This window comes from Saimiri boliviensis, chromosome 20 (genome assembly GCF_048565385.1).
Source record: "Saimiri boliviensis isolate mSaiBol1 chromosome 20, mSaiBol1.pri, whole genome shotgun sequence".
NCBI classification, from domain to species: domain Eukaryota; kingdom Metazoa; phylum Chordata; class Mammalia; order Primates; family Cebidae; genus Saimiri; species Saimiri boliviensis.
In genome coordinates, this window is record NC_133468.1 from 10,650,043 (window position 1) to 10,665,354 (window position 15,312).

At 44.9% G+C, this 15,312-nt stretch overlaps 1 protein-coding gene and 1 non-coding gene across 2 annotated transcripts in view; both read right to left on the reverse strand.

Annotated features, from left to right (window-relative positions):
- Positions 1–12,157: 12,157 nt before the first annotated feature.
- The window catches only part of ATP6V0E1 (ATPase H+ transporting V0 subunit e1), a 42,984-nt gene continuing 39,829 nt past the window's right edge, over positions 12,158–15,312 (reverse strand). The window contains exon 4 of the mRNA XM_003936147.3: positions 12,158–12,654. The gene's annotated coding sequence lies outside the window, so the exon portion shown is untranslated. The remainder of the gene's footprint in view (positions 12,655–15,312) is intronic.
- On the reverse strand, positions 14,257–14,398 carry LOC120360468 (U4 spliceosomal RNA). Its single transcript, XR_005576958.1, has one exon. It is a non-coding gene; the product is annotated as a U4 spliceosomal RNA (small nuclear RNA).

A 15,312-nucleotide genomic window follows, 5' to 3' on the forward strand; every position in this document is an offset into this window, starting at 1 on the left:
AGACCTTAGAGCTCCAGGTCAGACGGTTTTACCTTCCTTTAAGCAAACTCAGTATCTAGAGACTAAAATTACCAAAAAACAAAAAGCTGATCTCTCACAAGACGTTTTTTTACAAGCCAACTTTCAGTGAATGAACATTTACTTAGCAACTTTTTGTGCAAGATGGTAGGGATCAAAATTAAACAAACAAGTGACCCTGCCCAGTAAAGCTTCTGTGGCCCCTGGAAAAGACATGAGAGTTCTGTACAGTTGTGATAATGCGGATAAGCAAAGGTGGCTGTGGGAAGCAGAGAGTGCACACCTCTGGAAGGAAGGAGGAGGGACACTGACTCCAGGAGCTGCCCCTGGGGTCAAGTTTCCAGGCAGAGGGAGGTAAAATGGGATGATGCTTTCTCGGGGACCTGCACTGTCTATGCACATGCAATGTAACACTTGAAAATCCCGTTCTGACTCCATGCTTCAGAAACGCTGGCAGAGAACAGGAAGTGCTGCACCTTACCTGAGAAACACAGGTGCCAGCCCCCTCGGGCAACTCAGGGACATCAAGCCAGGCCCTTTTATTGCATGAGGGCATTGAGGTGTCACACACACAAAGAACTACCTTTGGGCCTGATATTCTGCCCCTAAGGCAGAGGATTAGCAATTCCAAGGTGGTCTGGGTGGGGAGCTCGGGGGAGAGGGGAGCTGGGATCCCAGGGATGGGAGGAAATTCATTCATTCTGAGCCATTCAGAACCACAGGACCCTGCCCAGGCAGTAGGTTTAGGATTCTCCACGTGGCCTCTGGCCTCATTTTCAGGAATCTATTGGCTTAATGGAAGGTATTATGAGAACCACGTGACCTTTCAGGCCTGGGAACAATTATAGGCACTGAAAGGTTGAAGGTGTGGTCAAGAAGCTAAGACTACAAGACGGTGGGTAAGGTGAGGGATTTTACATCAGAAACATGCCATGGAGCCTCAGTGACAGACCTGAACCATAAAGTCGGACTCTCCTGGATTTAAACCCTGTGTGTCCTCTACTTAACAGCGTTAAATAAAACGTCACAGGAGGCCATTGTTTCGGAATAAGCGCCTGCACTAGGCCCCAACAGACCAGCTAAAAATCAAAATGGAGTCAGCCATGTTAAAGTTCCAGATCACCGAACCTAAACTGTTTTCTGATCTTGCAAGAAATAGGAGAGAGACAATAACCAGTTTCCCAAAGAGGCCAGTTTCAATCTTCAATCGGTGTGATAGGGAAGTTCCTCTGCTTTAATCCTTGAACAAAAAAGTTAGCCTGAAGTAACCCGAGGTTACTAAACAGTTACATTTCTATTGTTCTGTCTAAAAATGACTCTCTGTTCCTTGCTTCCGCTTTCTTCCCCCTTCTCTGTATATAAAGCTCAGCTCAGCCGGGCGCGGTGGCTCAAGCCTGTAATCCCAGCACTTTGGGAGGCTGAGGCGGGTGGATCACGAGGTCAAGAGATCGAGACCATCCTGGTCAATATGGTGAAACCCCGTCTCTACTAAAAATACAAAAAAGTAGCTGGGCATGGTGGCACATGCCTGTAATCCGAGCTACTCAGGAGGCTGAGGCAGGAGAATTGCCTGAACCCAGGAGGCGGAGGTTGCGGTGAGCCGAGATCGCGCCATTGCACTCCAGCCTGGGTAACAAGAGTGAAACTCCGTCTCAAAAATAAATAAATAAATAAATAAATAAATAAAGCTCAGCTCTTCTGCTCACTCAGTTTTATGGACTAAAGTGTTGCCTGATTCAATTGGCAGACAAAGCCAATTGAAATCTTGGTTTAAACTAAGTTTGTTAAACTTTTGTCTTTTGACAACAGCTTGCAATATTAGACCTCAATTTCTTCATCTATAAAAGGAAGATAATAAATGTATTTAATAGGGTTGTTGTAAGGATTAAACCAGTTAACATATGTGAAACATTAAGAATAACATCTGCCCGGTGCGATGGCTCATGCCTGTAATCCCAGCACTTTGGGAGGCCCAGGCAGGAGGATCACGAGGTCAAGAAATCGAGACCATCCTGGTCAACATAGTGAAACCCCGTCTCTACTAAAAATACAACAAATGAGCTGGGCATGGTGGTGCGTGCCTGTAATCCCAGCTACTCATGAGGCTGAGGCAGGAGAATTGCCTGAACCCAGGAGGCGGAGGTTGCGGTGAGCCGAGATCGTGCCATTGCACTCCAGCCTGGGTAACAAGAGTGAAACTCCATCTCAAAAAAAAAAAAAAAAAAAAAGAATAACATCTGTGAGCTGGGTGCCGTGTGGCTCATGCCTGTAATCCCAGCACTTTGGGAGGCCGAGGCAGGCGGATAACGAGGTTAGGAGATGAAGACCATCCTGGCTAACACGTTGAAACCTCGACTCTACTAAAATACAAAAATGAGCCGAGCGTGGTAGCACATGCCGGTAGTCCCAGTTACTCTGGAGGCTGAGGGAGGAGAATTGCTCGAACCTGGGAGGTAGAGGTTTCGGTGAGCCGAGATTGCGCCACTGCACTGCAGCCTGGGTGACGGAGCAAAATGTTGTCTTAAAAATAATAATAATAGGCCAGGCTTGGTGGCTCACACCTGTAGTCCAAGCACTTTGGGAGGCCGAGGTGGGCGGATCACGAGGTCAGGAGATCGAGACCATCCTGGCCAACATGATGAAACCCCGTCTCTACTAAAAGTACAAAAAATTAGCTGGGAGTGGTGGTGCGTGCCTGTAGTCCCAGCTACTCGGGAGGCTGAGGCAGGAGAATTGCTTGAAACTGGAAAACGGAAGTTGCGGTGAGCCAGGATCGCACCACTGCACTCCAGCCTGGTGATAGAGTGAGACTCTGTCTCAATAATCATAATAATAACAAAAAAAATAGCATCTGTATGTGGAACTGCTATGTGTTAGGCATTATTATTAGCCATAGGACTGATAACAATGAAGAAAAATCAGGAAAAAAAAACAAAACTGCAGCTGTAAGCAGCTTCTAGAATCTCAGAATTGGGCAGCTTAGCTGTGGGGTGGGTGAGGGCTGCTTGGAGGTCCCGTAAACATACCAGATGAAAGGCAGCCAGGCTGCTGGAATCAGAGTAGGTTTGCTGTACTGTGGATCTGTTTCTCCACCTATAAAAAAGGAACAATATGTGTCCCACTTACTTACTAGGATAATGTATGTAAAATACTTAATAAGCTGGGGGTGAGAGTGGTGCTGACAGCTATCCAAACCAGGACCATTTCCAATGGCTGCCCCTCACAGAGTCCTCCTCTTCCCCTGCCCACCCCTGACGAGTGGGTGCTCCTCAGGTCTGCAGCTTTGACAGCCTCTCCTCTCACTCCACCACATTCTTCCTGGCCCTTATCCACACCCATATTTTCCATGATCTCTGTTGGTGCCCACGTTCTAACCTCCAGTCTGATCCTTCTTAACCTCAAGGCCCAAATAACAATTGCCCACTGGGGGTGTCCCCCAATGGACACCTAGCTTCCTGCAACTCTTTGTCCACAACTAGACTCCACAGTGTCCTTAAGCTTGAAACCACCTTTGCAAAGATTATGATAGTGACAGATATCCAGCATTGCTGACTCCATCTTGCCTGTAACCTCACAAGCTAGCTGTCTTTGCTCCTTCCTGGGTGTAGGGCAAGAGAACTATGGGAGAAATTTAGTTTATGTTTAACTTTAAAACAAAGATGATAAGAATCCCTTCCCAATACTAACCCCCTCATCACACGGGGACCAAACTGCCTTCATCAAACTAACAAATTAGCCACAAGGTCAGAAGTATGGTTCAGGAGTCACGTAGCTAGAGTCACAAGATTTGTAACCTCCGTAGTTGCTCCTATAGATAACATCACTATTGTAAAACCTAAAACTGGTGTTTGAGGTTATCTTTCAGACTGTGCATTTTGATGGACCAGCTGGCGCCACTCAGATGGGGACTGATAACCAAGAAACTGACCCAACTGGTCTTGTGACCCCCACCCAGGGACTGACTTAGTGCAAGAAGGGCAGCTTCAACCCTTTATGATTTCATCTCCAACTCAATCCCAACTTTCCTTTAAAAACTCTAGCCTCTAAATTCTTGGGGAGGCAGATTCGAGAATGATTTCCAATCCTTCTGCTTGGCTGGCATTGTGATTATTAAATTATTTCTCTGCTGCAACACTCAGGCCATTCTCAGTGCATTGGCTTTTCTGGGCAGCAGGCAACAAGAACCCATCAGGCTATATAACAAGCTTATTGTATCCCCTGTGCCTCCACCCTAGTAAAGGGCTCTGCTCCACCACCCAGTCGGATCCTGGTATAATCCTCAACTCCTTCCTGTTCCTAACTACCCCCCAATCCATAACCAATCACTCACTGAAGTTTATGTATATGAACTAATAATTATGACCCCAATGTAGGTTCTTCTCTGAATTCATTTCCATTACCACACTCCGGGACACCTATCTCTCCTGGACTCCTGCAACAACTTCACAGGTCTACTGGAAATACCTCAGCCACTCCTCTCTGCTAAGCCTTTTTTGAGACAGAGTCTCACTCTGTCGCCCAGGCTAGAGTGCAATGGCGTGATCTTGGCTCATTGCAACCTCTCAGATTCAAGCGATTCTCTTGCCTCAGCTTCCAGGTAGCTGAGATTATAGGCGCACACCACCAGGCCTGGCTGATTTTTGTATGTTTAGTAGAGGTGGGATTTTACCACGTTGGCCAAGCTGGTCTCAAATTCCAAACCTCAGGTGATCCTCCCGCCTTGGTCTTCCAAAGTGCTGGGATTACAGGTGTGAGCCACTGCACCCCAACCTCTCTGCTAAGCTCTTACTTATCCTTAGGGTTTACTCTTAAAGGTCATTTCCTTCAAGAACCCTTCTTCCCACCACGAGTTTAATGTTTCTAGTGCTCACTCTTACCTAGCAATCTGTACTTGCCTAAGATATAGCACCTTGCTTCTGTGGGGTCCACCCACCAGGAGCACCGGCACCTCGAAGCTTGTTGGAAATACAGAATAATTGCTCCCATCTTGATTTAATCAGAATCTGTTAAAATACAATCCCCAGGCAATCTGTACATTACCATTTGAGAAGCAATGGTATAGCATAGATAACCATTCATCATTACTATTTAATATTCTTCCCTGCTAAATTCTAGGTGTAGGAAGTCCGGTTGCTGAGTCTTTTTGCTCAAGCAGCTAACATCAGGACAAAAACAGGAGCTGATAATATCTGTGCAACCTGGTTGAAACTGGCTCTACTACCTTTTCAACCTGTTGCTGAAAAGTGTCTGCAGCTTGGAGAAAGTCACACTTAGCTTCTTAATTCACGCTTCTTCAAAACAGGCTTACTTTTGACAAAATATCTGCTCTGCTTGTTCTGTTCTGGAGTGGCAACCCACAGTAGTACCACACTGGACAGTGTAAGGAAACCATGGAAACCATGTCAATATCCTGTCAGAAACTGAAATGGAATCTTGATTGGATTCATGGGGGTGGCAGTATTAGCTGCTGAGCATCTTCAGCTACTGGAATACTCCCTTCTTTTGGAGTTGGACTCGGAGGCGGTGGGAGTTGGAAAAAGAGGGTCAATACATTTCACTGAGATGGAATTCTAACTGAAGTAGTGACACCCTGAATGAAAGCTTTGCTTGGAGCAGCTAGGCATGGAAGAACAGTTAGGCTTTTTCTAACCTGGGTGGGACCCCAGAGCATTCATACCCTAGGCTTCCACTTTTCTGTGTGGGAAGAATCAAAATCAATGCTCCCTTTTGATTTCCTCATGCTGTCACTGTGAGCACCTATACAAAAGGAGGTTAGATCTTATACACGGAATGATCAGTGCTCTGTCCTCCACAATGAAAACAATCACAATTTCTGTATGAACTCACTGATTTTCACTGATTCATAATAACTTCAGTGTTTTCATAAATCTAAGTGACTTCATTTCCCCGACCCCGAATAACTTTTAAAAAAATGTGTGTGTGTGTGTGTGTGTGTGTGTGTGCACGAAATTATGTTTGAAGGAAGTATTAACACTTCTGACAATGATGCCCTCAAAAATATACTTTTTTCTTCCTGATTATGAATGTAATACATGTTGTTTATGGAAAATTTAGAAAAGACACAACACTGTAAAATAAATAATCACTTCCCACATCTTGGCCTGTTTCATACCAGGCTGTTTCTATGCACAGTAGTTTAAAATCCTGTTTTTTTTTTTTCTTGTAGCATAATAATCTGACCATTATCTTTTGCTATTAAAGTAACTTATATTTTTTCGTTTTACTACACTATTACACTTTCATTGGAGAAAATGCTGAAAGGAAAAAGAAGAGTTGTAATTACCATCTGGAGGCAAGCAATGCTAGTAATTTTGTTCTTTTATCTTTTCTAGGCATATATTTTGAAAACAAAATTGGTTTTCCTTCATTCGGATACAGCAACATGATTTAAGCAGCTCCTTATGTCAGCATTAGGTTATTTCTAGTTAACTGTACTAAGTATTCTTTACAATGACATTTTGTTTTCTGTCCTTTGAAAAGTATGAATTTTCTGCAATTAATTTCATCCACTCAATGCTTGAGAGAAAGCTGAAATAAAAGGGCCAAGGAAAAAGTAACACATAACGTTTGCTTTAGTCTCCATTTCTTTTTTCTTTTTTTAAGATGGAGTCTCACTCTGTTGCCCAGGCTGGAGTGCAGTGGTGCAATCTCAGCTCACTGAAGCCTCTGCCTCCCGGGTTTAAGCAAGTCAACTGCCTCAGTCTCCCAAGTAGCTGGGATCATAGGCACTTGCAACTAAAGTCGGCTAATTTTTGTATTTTTTTTTTTTTTTTTGAGATGGAGTTTCACTCTTGTTACCCAGGCTGGAGTGCAATGGCGCAATCTCGGCTCACCGCAACCTCCGCCTCCTGGGTTCAGGCAATTCTCCTGCCTCAGCCTCCTGAGTAGCTGGGATTACAGGCACGCGCCACCACGCCCAGCTATTTTTTTGTATTTTTAGTAGAGACGGGGTTTCGCCATGTTGACCAGGATGGTCTCGATCTCTTGACCTCGTGATCCACCCGCCTTGGCCTCCCAATGTGCTGGGATTACAGGCTTGAGCCACTGCGCCCGGCCTAATTTTTGTATTTTTAATAGAGATGGAGTTTCACCATGTTGGCCAGGCTGGTCTTAAACTCCCAACCTCAGGTGATGTGCCTGCCTCAGTCTCCCAAAGTGCTAGGATTATAGGTGTGAGCCACCATGCCTGGCCTCCATCTCCATTTTCAACACATATGTTCTCCCAAACAGAAAAGAACTTTTGTATAGAGGATGGAGTATGAAACTGTTCTAAAATGTGCAGACACATATTTTTAAATACAATTTATGTTAATAAAGGAGCAACTGACTCTTGCCAAATTTTTCTTGAGTCTTGGCAACAATTTTAAATCATTTCTCAAATTCTAAATTTACTTCGGCATGACCAAACACCTACCATTGCTTTAAAAAAAAAAAAAAAAGCTAAACAAAAAGGTGCTACTTTTGAAGCAACATCAAAGAAAAGAAAAAATATAAATTTGGGCAGTGACATACGTCTAGACATCATTATACGCTTAAAGAAAACAACAAAAACAGTGCTAAAAGAAACCAATCAATCCTCATACTTCATCTTCAAAATCATGCCAGAAATACTTCCCTCCCGGTGTAAGAGCTGGCAGAACATGGAAGGGTAGGAAAGGCGTGGCCCAGACGCTTAGGCTCTGAACTCAGGCCTGGGGGCCTGATAAGGATGCCTTTTATTTTTCTGTAAACCCCTACCTCCAGGTACAAATGACTAATCAAAAGTGTAACCACAGGCCTGGCACAGTGGCTCAGGTCTGTAATCCCAGCACTTTGGGAGGCCGAGGCGGGTGGATTACCAGAGATCAGGAGTTCGAGACCAGCCTGGCCAACATGGTGAAACCCCCCCCCCCAATCTTTACTAAAAATACAAAAAGTTAGTTGGACGTGGTGGCAAGCAACTGTAATCCCAGCTACTTGGGAGGCTGAGGCAGGAGAATTGCTTGAACCAAGGAGGCGGAGGTTGCAGTGAGCCGAGATCATGCCATTGCACTCTAGCCTGGGCAACAAGAGTGAAACTTTGTCTCAAACAAAACAAACAAACCCGAAGTGTAACCATATGTAGAAAAAAAATCACTTGGCTGTCTCTCTGGGTCCTATCTTAATAGAAAAATACGGTTAGTGTGCCCTGGGGATTTGGTCATTTATTTGGAAAATACTCCTGATATATTATGATAATTCACAAATCTTCACCACCAAAATCTCATGTTGTAACGACTTCACGTAGTAGAAAAGGTATGCATGATTCCTATTTCACAGGTGAAAACACCAAGAATCAGAAATGAAATTATTTGCCCCATTTCACAGCTAGCAAGTGATGGAATAAGACTGCAAACCTAGGACTTCTAGTCTAGTGATTGTCCCAGGAGGCCACATCACATGGAATATTACACAGGAACATTTTCGGTAACCTCTGAAAGGCCTAAATGGAGCTCCTTCCAGTCTGGGCCCTGACATACACTGAATGGAGTAAGGGAATGGTTAAGAAAGTATGATTCACAAACATCCATCTCAGATGTCTGATCATGTTGTAACAAAATAGTTCCATCATTAAGGGTGAGCCGAGGAGAGAACATATTCCCGGATTTATGTATTAATAGCATTGAATCTTCTCAAGAATTTAATAAATGAGACAACTAGAGTTCAAGGGTAGTGACTTCCTGAGCAAAGGGAACTTAGCGAGTTTCCTCTCGCAACCCCCGAGCTGATTTCATCATTCCCGCCCTCATTTCAACCATAGTATGGTAAGTTAGGTGGTGGCACTGTTACAGTACCTGGCCTTTGGGAGCTTGCAAGCCATTTTTCTGGGAGATCTCTGACAAACAGTTTGGCTAGGAAATGAGCTCCTTTCTTCTTCATAGGCAAAGGTGATCTCCTGCTTTATGCTGAGGCCAGCAGGGTCTCATTAAGAGTTATGTCACAGTAGGGTTTGGAGAGAACCCTGTAAGTTCAGGCCTGAGCTGCTGCCTCACTAGGGCCTTTTACTTCCCTAGAGGACTATTGGAGGATGAGCAAAACCTCACTGGCATAGCACCTGGCCCCTCTGTGCTCCCATCCCCCATGTTTCCCACAGGTGTTAGTGCAGTCAACACCCTGATCTTCCTAACTCACGTCTGTAGGAACCCACTCCCTCCAAATAGCAAGCAAGCCCACGAGCAAAGCAGTAACAGAATCCAGCTCACTCCCCAGTGTCTCCTTTAACTCACTTAGGACACATCAGAAGCATACAAGTGGATCACTTCACTAGAAATTTTGTTAGTCATCAAAATCATAGACATCAGTTTGATTATGGAGAATTAGAGAATCTTTATAGCTAGATGAGGAAACCCAGTAACAAACTGCTGTTGAAGACTCTTTTAAAGTAAACATCTGCAGGCTGTAGACATTTCTGTATCTTTGTACCTGCAAGTGCCATCTTCAGGGGTTTACTACATGAAATCATCATTTCAGTAACTTGATATGCATAGTAATAAAAGTAATTCGGTCTGTTAATTTCTGATTGAAAATAAAGGTAGAGCTTCTGGCCAGATGCGGTGGCTCACATCTGTAATTCCAGCACTTTGGGAGGCTGAGCCGGGTGGATTACCTGAGGTGAGGAGTTCGAGACCAGCCTGGTCAACATAGTGAAACCCTATCTCTACTAAAAATACAAAAAATTAGTTGGATGTGGTGTCAGGCAACTGCAATCCCAGCTACTTGGGAGGCTGAGGCAGAATTGCTTGAACCCGAGAGGTAGAGGTTGCAGTGGGCTGAGATTACGCCACTGCCCTCCAGCCTGGGCAAAATAGCAAAACTAAGTCTCAAAAAAAAGAAAGAAAAGAAAGATGGGGCTTCTAAAAAAATGTACTACTACCAACTGACAGAATAAAGCAGAACTCAAAATCTTGAATCAGTCGGGGTAATGACTTCTGCCTTCAACTGAGCCATTTAATTGGAAACATGCCAAACTATGATGACCAATGAGAAGAACCCCCAAAGCTACCGTCCATCACTAGTGGAAGCCACGCCACAGCTAAGATCTGCTGTGCTGAACTTATGCAGGCTCCCTGTCAAGCTAATGCATAAACTGAACTCAAGACAGACAAAAGCCACACTCAACGGAAGTGCTGCCACATTAAGGTCACCATGAGGCTCAGCTTGGAAAACAGTTTCAAAACCTTGTAATCTGCCGGATGTGATGGCTCACGCCTATAATCCCAGCACCTTGGGAGGCCGAGGCAGGTGGATCACGAAGTCAAGAGATCGAGACCATCCTGGTCAACATGGTGAAACCCCATCTCTACTAAAAATACAAAAATCAGCTGGGCATGGTGGTGCATGCCTGTAATCCCAACTACTCGGGAGGCTGAGGCAGGAGAATTGCCTGAACCCAGGAGGCGGAGGTTGCGGTGAGCCGAGATCGCGCCATTGCACTCCAGCCTGGGTAACAAGAGCGAAACTCCGTCTCAAAACAAACAAACAACTTGTAATCTGCTGGAAAGCAGTCTAGGGTGGGAGTTGGGAAGGTGTCAGACTGATCCCCAGTGATGATGGGCTGCAGGGCTTGACTTGTAGAATCTGGGAACACAGTAGCACTGGCGTCACACTTCCTCACACCATCAGAGCTCAGACTGTGGCATCCTTTTATGTACCCGCAGTAACCACCAACATTACTTTCTCAGATGACAGCTACTAAGGGCCATATATGTTGTTCTGGTAGGAGACAGCTTGTTAATCTGCAATGGCAGAATTCTTCCCTCCCACCAGAGACCCAGAGTTGGCTCCTGGCCAAGACCACTCTGAAGGAGGCAGGGTAGCCTGTGAAAGAGGCTCTAGCGTGAAAATTAGAAAACATGGATCCTGGCCAGGCACGGTGGCTCACGCCTCTAATCTCAGCAGTTTGGGAGGCTGAGGTGGGTGGATCACAAGGTCAGAAGTTCAAGATCAGTCTGGCCAACATGGTAAAACCCCATCTCTACTAAAAATACAAAAATTACCTGGGTATGGTGGTGTGTGCCTATAGTCCTAGCTGAGGCAGAATTTCTTGAACCCGGGAGGCGGAGGTTGCAGTGAGCGGAGATTGTGCCACTGCACTCCAACTTCGGTGACAGAGTGAGACTCTGTCTCAAAAACAAAACCAAAACCAAACAAACACATAAATCCTACTCCGGTCTGCCTCTGACCAAGTGCATTAAGCTGGGTGAGAAATTCTCCATCTGGGTTCAGCTTCCTTATCTATAAAATGATGGGATCAGCCTATATCACCATGGTCCCTTCAACTTCAAATCATCAGTGTTTCATGGATTCCACGAAATTAGCTAATATGGCCCTCCTGCTGGAAAGATGAAGTATGGAGTTGCCTAACAGATTGCTCAAAACAAAAGTAAAGAATGAAAAGAAAAGAAATGAGAGCAGGAGAGTCACTTCAACTTGAAACCCACTTTGGTAATAAGAATAGCGAAGTAATGAGTTCAGACAGTTTGAGAGGAACAGAAAAGTACAAACTGAAAAACAGGAAATCCATTCTTGGCTGGCTGTCAAAAGCCATGCACTGGTGAACATTTAGGTTCATTTTAATTTTTAATTTCTTAAAAGTAATAAAGCCCTCAAATTAGCGTATCAAGATGCCTGCTACTGAAACACAAAATTATTGTCTCCTGCCCCTGGCTTTTTAACCACTTTTGACTTCTTTAGTCCTGTGTCTGAGGCTGTGATGGTTCCATCTCAGCAGCATTTGCTGCCTTGTTCCATGGCTAGGAGATATCCTTGACCTACTCACCATGTTACCACTTTCAAGGACAAAGTTCAAACACAGCCTTATATACCGCTCTATGTATAGTAATCACCTCTCTGCAAACAGCTTGTGAACTGGCAGGGACTCCAGTGTACACACGTTTGATCTCTCCAGTGCCCTGGCTACAGTAGGCACTTCAATGGTTACTGAATGCTTAAAAAAAGCACTTACCAGTCTTTTCAGGCATCTCAAACTACATGGTAGGGTTTATATATCCAACCTATGTTTAGACTACAAAATTATTTTTTTAAAGGCATTATGTAGCAATAGAAAAGTTTATAAAAATGAACTTTACAAACACTGAACTCAGATTTCCATAGAGAGGAAAAAAGATTTATTCCAAAAGATGGCAGAAATAAGAATTTCATCCTGAAAAGAGAGTCTGGTGTGATTCTGTCGAGATGGCTCTTCCCTCTGAACGTGCTCTCCTACTGACCCCCCCACTGGAGGCTTGTTTGTCTTGCAGCAGTTTCTAAACACTTCACTGATTCCCATGTGAGAGGGCCGGAGCCATCTTCAAATCCACAGATTCCAAGGAGAGAGTAACGGATCTCTCAGAAGAACAGCATCTTCTATCTCAGAAGAGTGCATACTCATTTTGTGGAGTCAACACAGTTTATAAAGTAGGCACATAATTCACCAAAGTGTAAAAAAAGGCGAAGGAGAACACACTGGATTGCAGAGTAAGGCATTCGAATGTGGTGTTAACGTTTAAGGCAGCTGATGGCCAAAGTAGGCAAGTCAAGGAAGGTGGTCTGGTGTGGAGGTGACTTTGCATCTAGAAGGCACTCTCTTCCTGTGACCTGCAAAACAAAACCGTTCTGGTAACTGATCCTCACACATTCAATCCTCAGGAAGGCAAAAAGTTAACATCAAGAAAGTTAACCAGGCCAATATTTAAACATGTGTAGATGCTGAACAATAAACGAAAGACAGGATAATCACTCTGGTGCAAGTCTGGCCAGCTTTTGTAGGGCTGTGGCAAAAGCGCCAGTAATCAAGGACACTGGCGAACTGAGGAACACAAGTAACAGTCTATGTCACAGAAAGCAGGAAGAGTGAGGCTGACTGAGATGGATGGTGCTGGACTCTAATGAATTCATCACAGTTTCGAGTCTGTATTTTTCGCTTCCCTCTGACAGCACGGAAGCCAGGTTCCCAAAGGCACGGCGAGCTCTGCTCTGGAGCCAGGCTCCTGGGGAGGAGGCTCCTTGCACTGGCCTTGTACTTGAGGCTGTCTTCTAGCTTGCTCCCCATTCTGGCTATCTCAAGTGTAGGCAACAAATGACACTTTTCTTTTTCTAGTAGCTTAAACTCAATGCCATCTTTTATTTATTTATTTTTTGACACAGGGTCTCGCTGTCACCCAGGCTGGAGTGCAGTGGCGTGATCTCGGCTCACTGCAGCCTCAACCTCCGAAGCCCAAATGATCCTCCCACCTCAGCCTCCCAAGTAGCTGGAAATGCAGGCGCACACCAACACACGTGGTTAATTTTTTTTTTTTTTTTTTGAGACGGAGTTTCGCTCTTGTTACCCAGGCTGGAGTGCAATGGCGCGGTCTCGGCTCACTGCAACCTCCGCCTCCTGGGCTCAGGCAATTCTCCTGCCTCAGCCTCCTGAGTAGCTGGGATTACAGGCACGCGCCACCACGCCCAGCTAGTTTTTTGTATTTTTAGTAGAGACGGGGTTTTACCATGTTGACCAGGATGGTCTCGATCTCTCGACCTCGTGATCCACCCGCCTCGGCCTCCCAAAGTGCTGGGATTACAGGCTTGAGCCACCGCGCCCGGCCCTATTTTTATATTTTTTGTAGAGATGGGGTTTCATCATGTTGCCAAGGTTGGGTTCCAACTCCTGGGCTAAAGCGTTCTGCTCATCCTGGCCTCCCAAAGTGCTGGGATTACAGGCATGAGCTATCGTGCCCTCATCAGATTATATTTACAATGTACTAGAAAAACAACACCAGGCCAAGGAGTGGCAATTACCAGAGCTACTTGTTTCTTGTAGTTTGAAAGCCTCATAAAATCTTTCACTTAATCTAGCGGTAATTTTCTGCTCTCTTCCTTAGGCCAGCAGAACAGCCGCTTTGTACAAATATCAGTACCAGGCAGATTACAAATGCATGGTGGCTCACTCCTGTAATCTCAGCACTTTGGGAGGCCAAGGCGGGAGGATCGCCTGAGGCCAGTCTGGGCAACATAATGAGACTCTCTACAGTATGATGACACACACCAGCAGTCCCAGCTACTCCAGAGGCTGAGGTGACAGGATCACTACAGCCCAGGAGTTTCAGGTTACAGTGAGCTATGATTATGCCATTCTGCACTCCAGCCTTGGTGACAGAGCCTGACCCTATCTCTAATCATTAAATAATATTTTTTTCTTTTCTTTTTTTAAAAATTCAGTCTCCATAGAGACTGTCAAAAATTGCCAATTCCGACTACATTGCAAGTCGTCACGGTGGGGTATTGGGAAAAGCTTTTCAATTAACAATAATCGTGCCCTGGATAAACCTCATTGGCTACAATACTGCCACTGTGCAAAGCTAATAATACTTTTTTCAGACAGTCTTGTTCCCTCACCCAACCTGGAGTACAGTGGCCACAAACACAGCTCACTGCAACCTTGACCTTCTGGCTTCAAGCAATCTTCCTGCGTCAGCCTCCCAAGTAGCTGGGACTAGAGGCCCACTCCATCATGCCCAGCTAATTTTTATTTTTTTTTTTGTAGAAATGGGGTCTCCCTATATTGCCCAGGCTAGTCTCCAACTCCTTGGCTCAAGTTTCCTCTTGCCTTGGCTTCCCAAAGCTCTGGGATTACAGGTATGAGCCACCACACCTGGCCAATAAAATAAATTTTACCTGAGAATACTGAAGTAGTGAATATGTATGGTTTGTCTGTTAATTTTCCATGAAGAGCACACTGATTAGACTTCTTCATAGTATAGGTATTTTTTTGACAAAGAAACAATCCAAAAAAAAGAAAAATAGGCCTTCACTTTTGAAAAACTATATACAATTGAGGGATAGTTTTCAATCAAGATCAATGATGCCAGTTTAAAATAAATGTAGGCCGGGCACGGTGGCTCATGTCTGTAATCCCAGCACTTTGGGAGGCCGACGAGGGCAGATCACTTGAGGTCAGGATGTTAAGACCACCCTGGCCAGCCTGGTGAAACCCCATCTCTACTAAAAATACAAAAAAAGTAGCTGGGCGTGGTGGCACATGCTTGTAGTCTCAGCTTCTGCAGTGGCTCATGCCTGTAATCCCAGCACCTTGGGAGGCAGAGGCAGGAGAATGGCTTGAAAGCTTAGAGGTGGAGGTTGCAGTGAGCAGAGACTGCACCACTGCACTCCAGCCTGGGCGACAGAGCAAGATTCCATCTCAATAAATAAATAAATAAAATGCAAATGTGCATATGCTACATGGAAAATTCATGTGGTTTGATTTTGGAGTACATT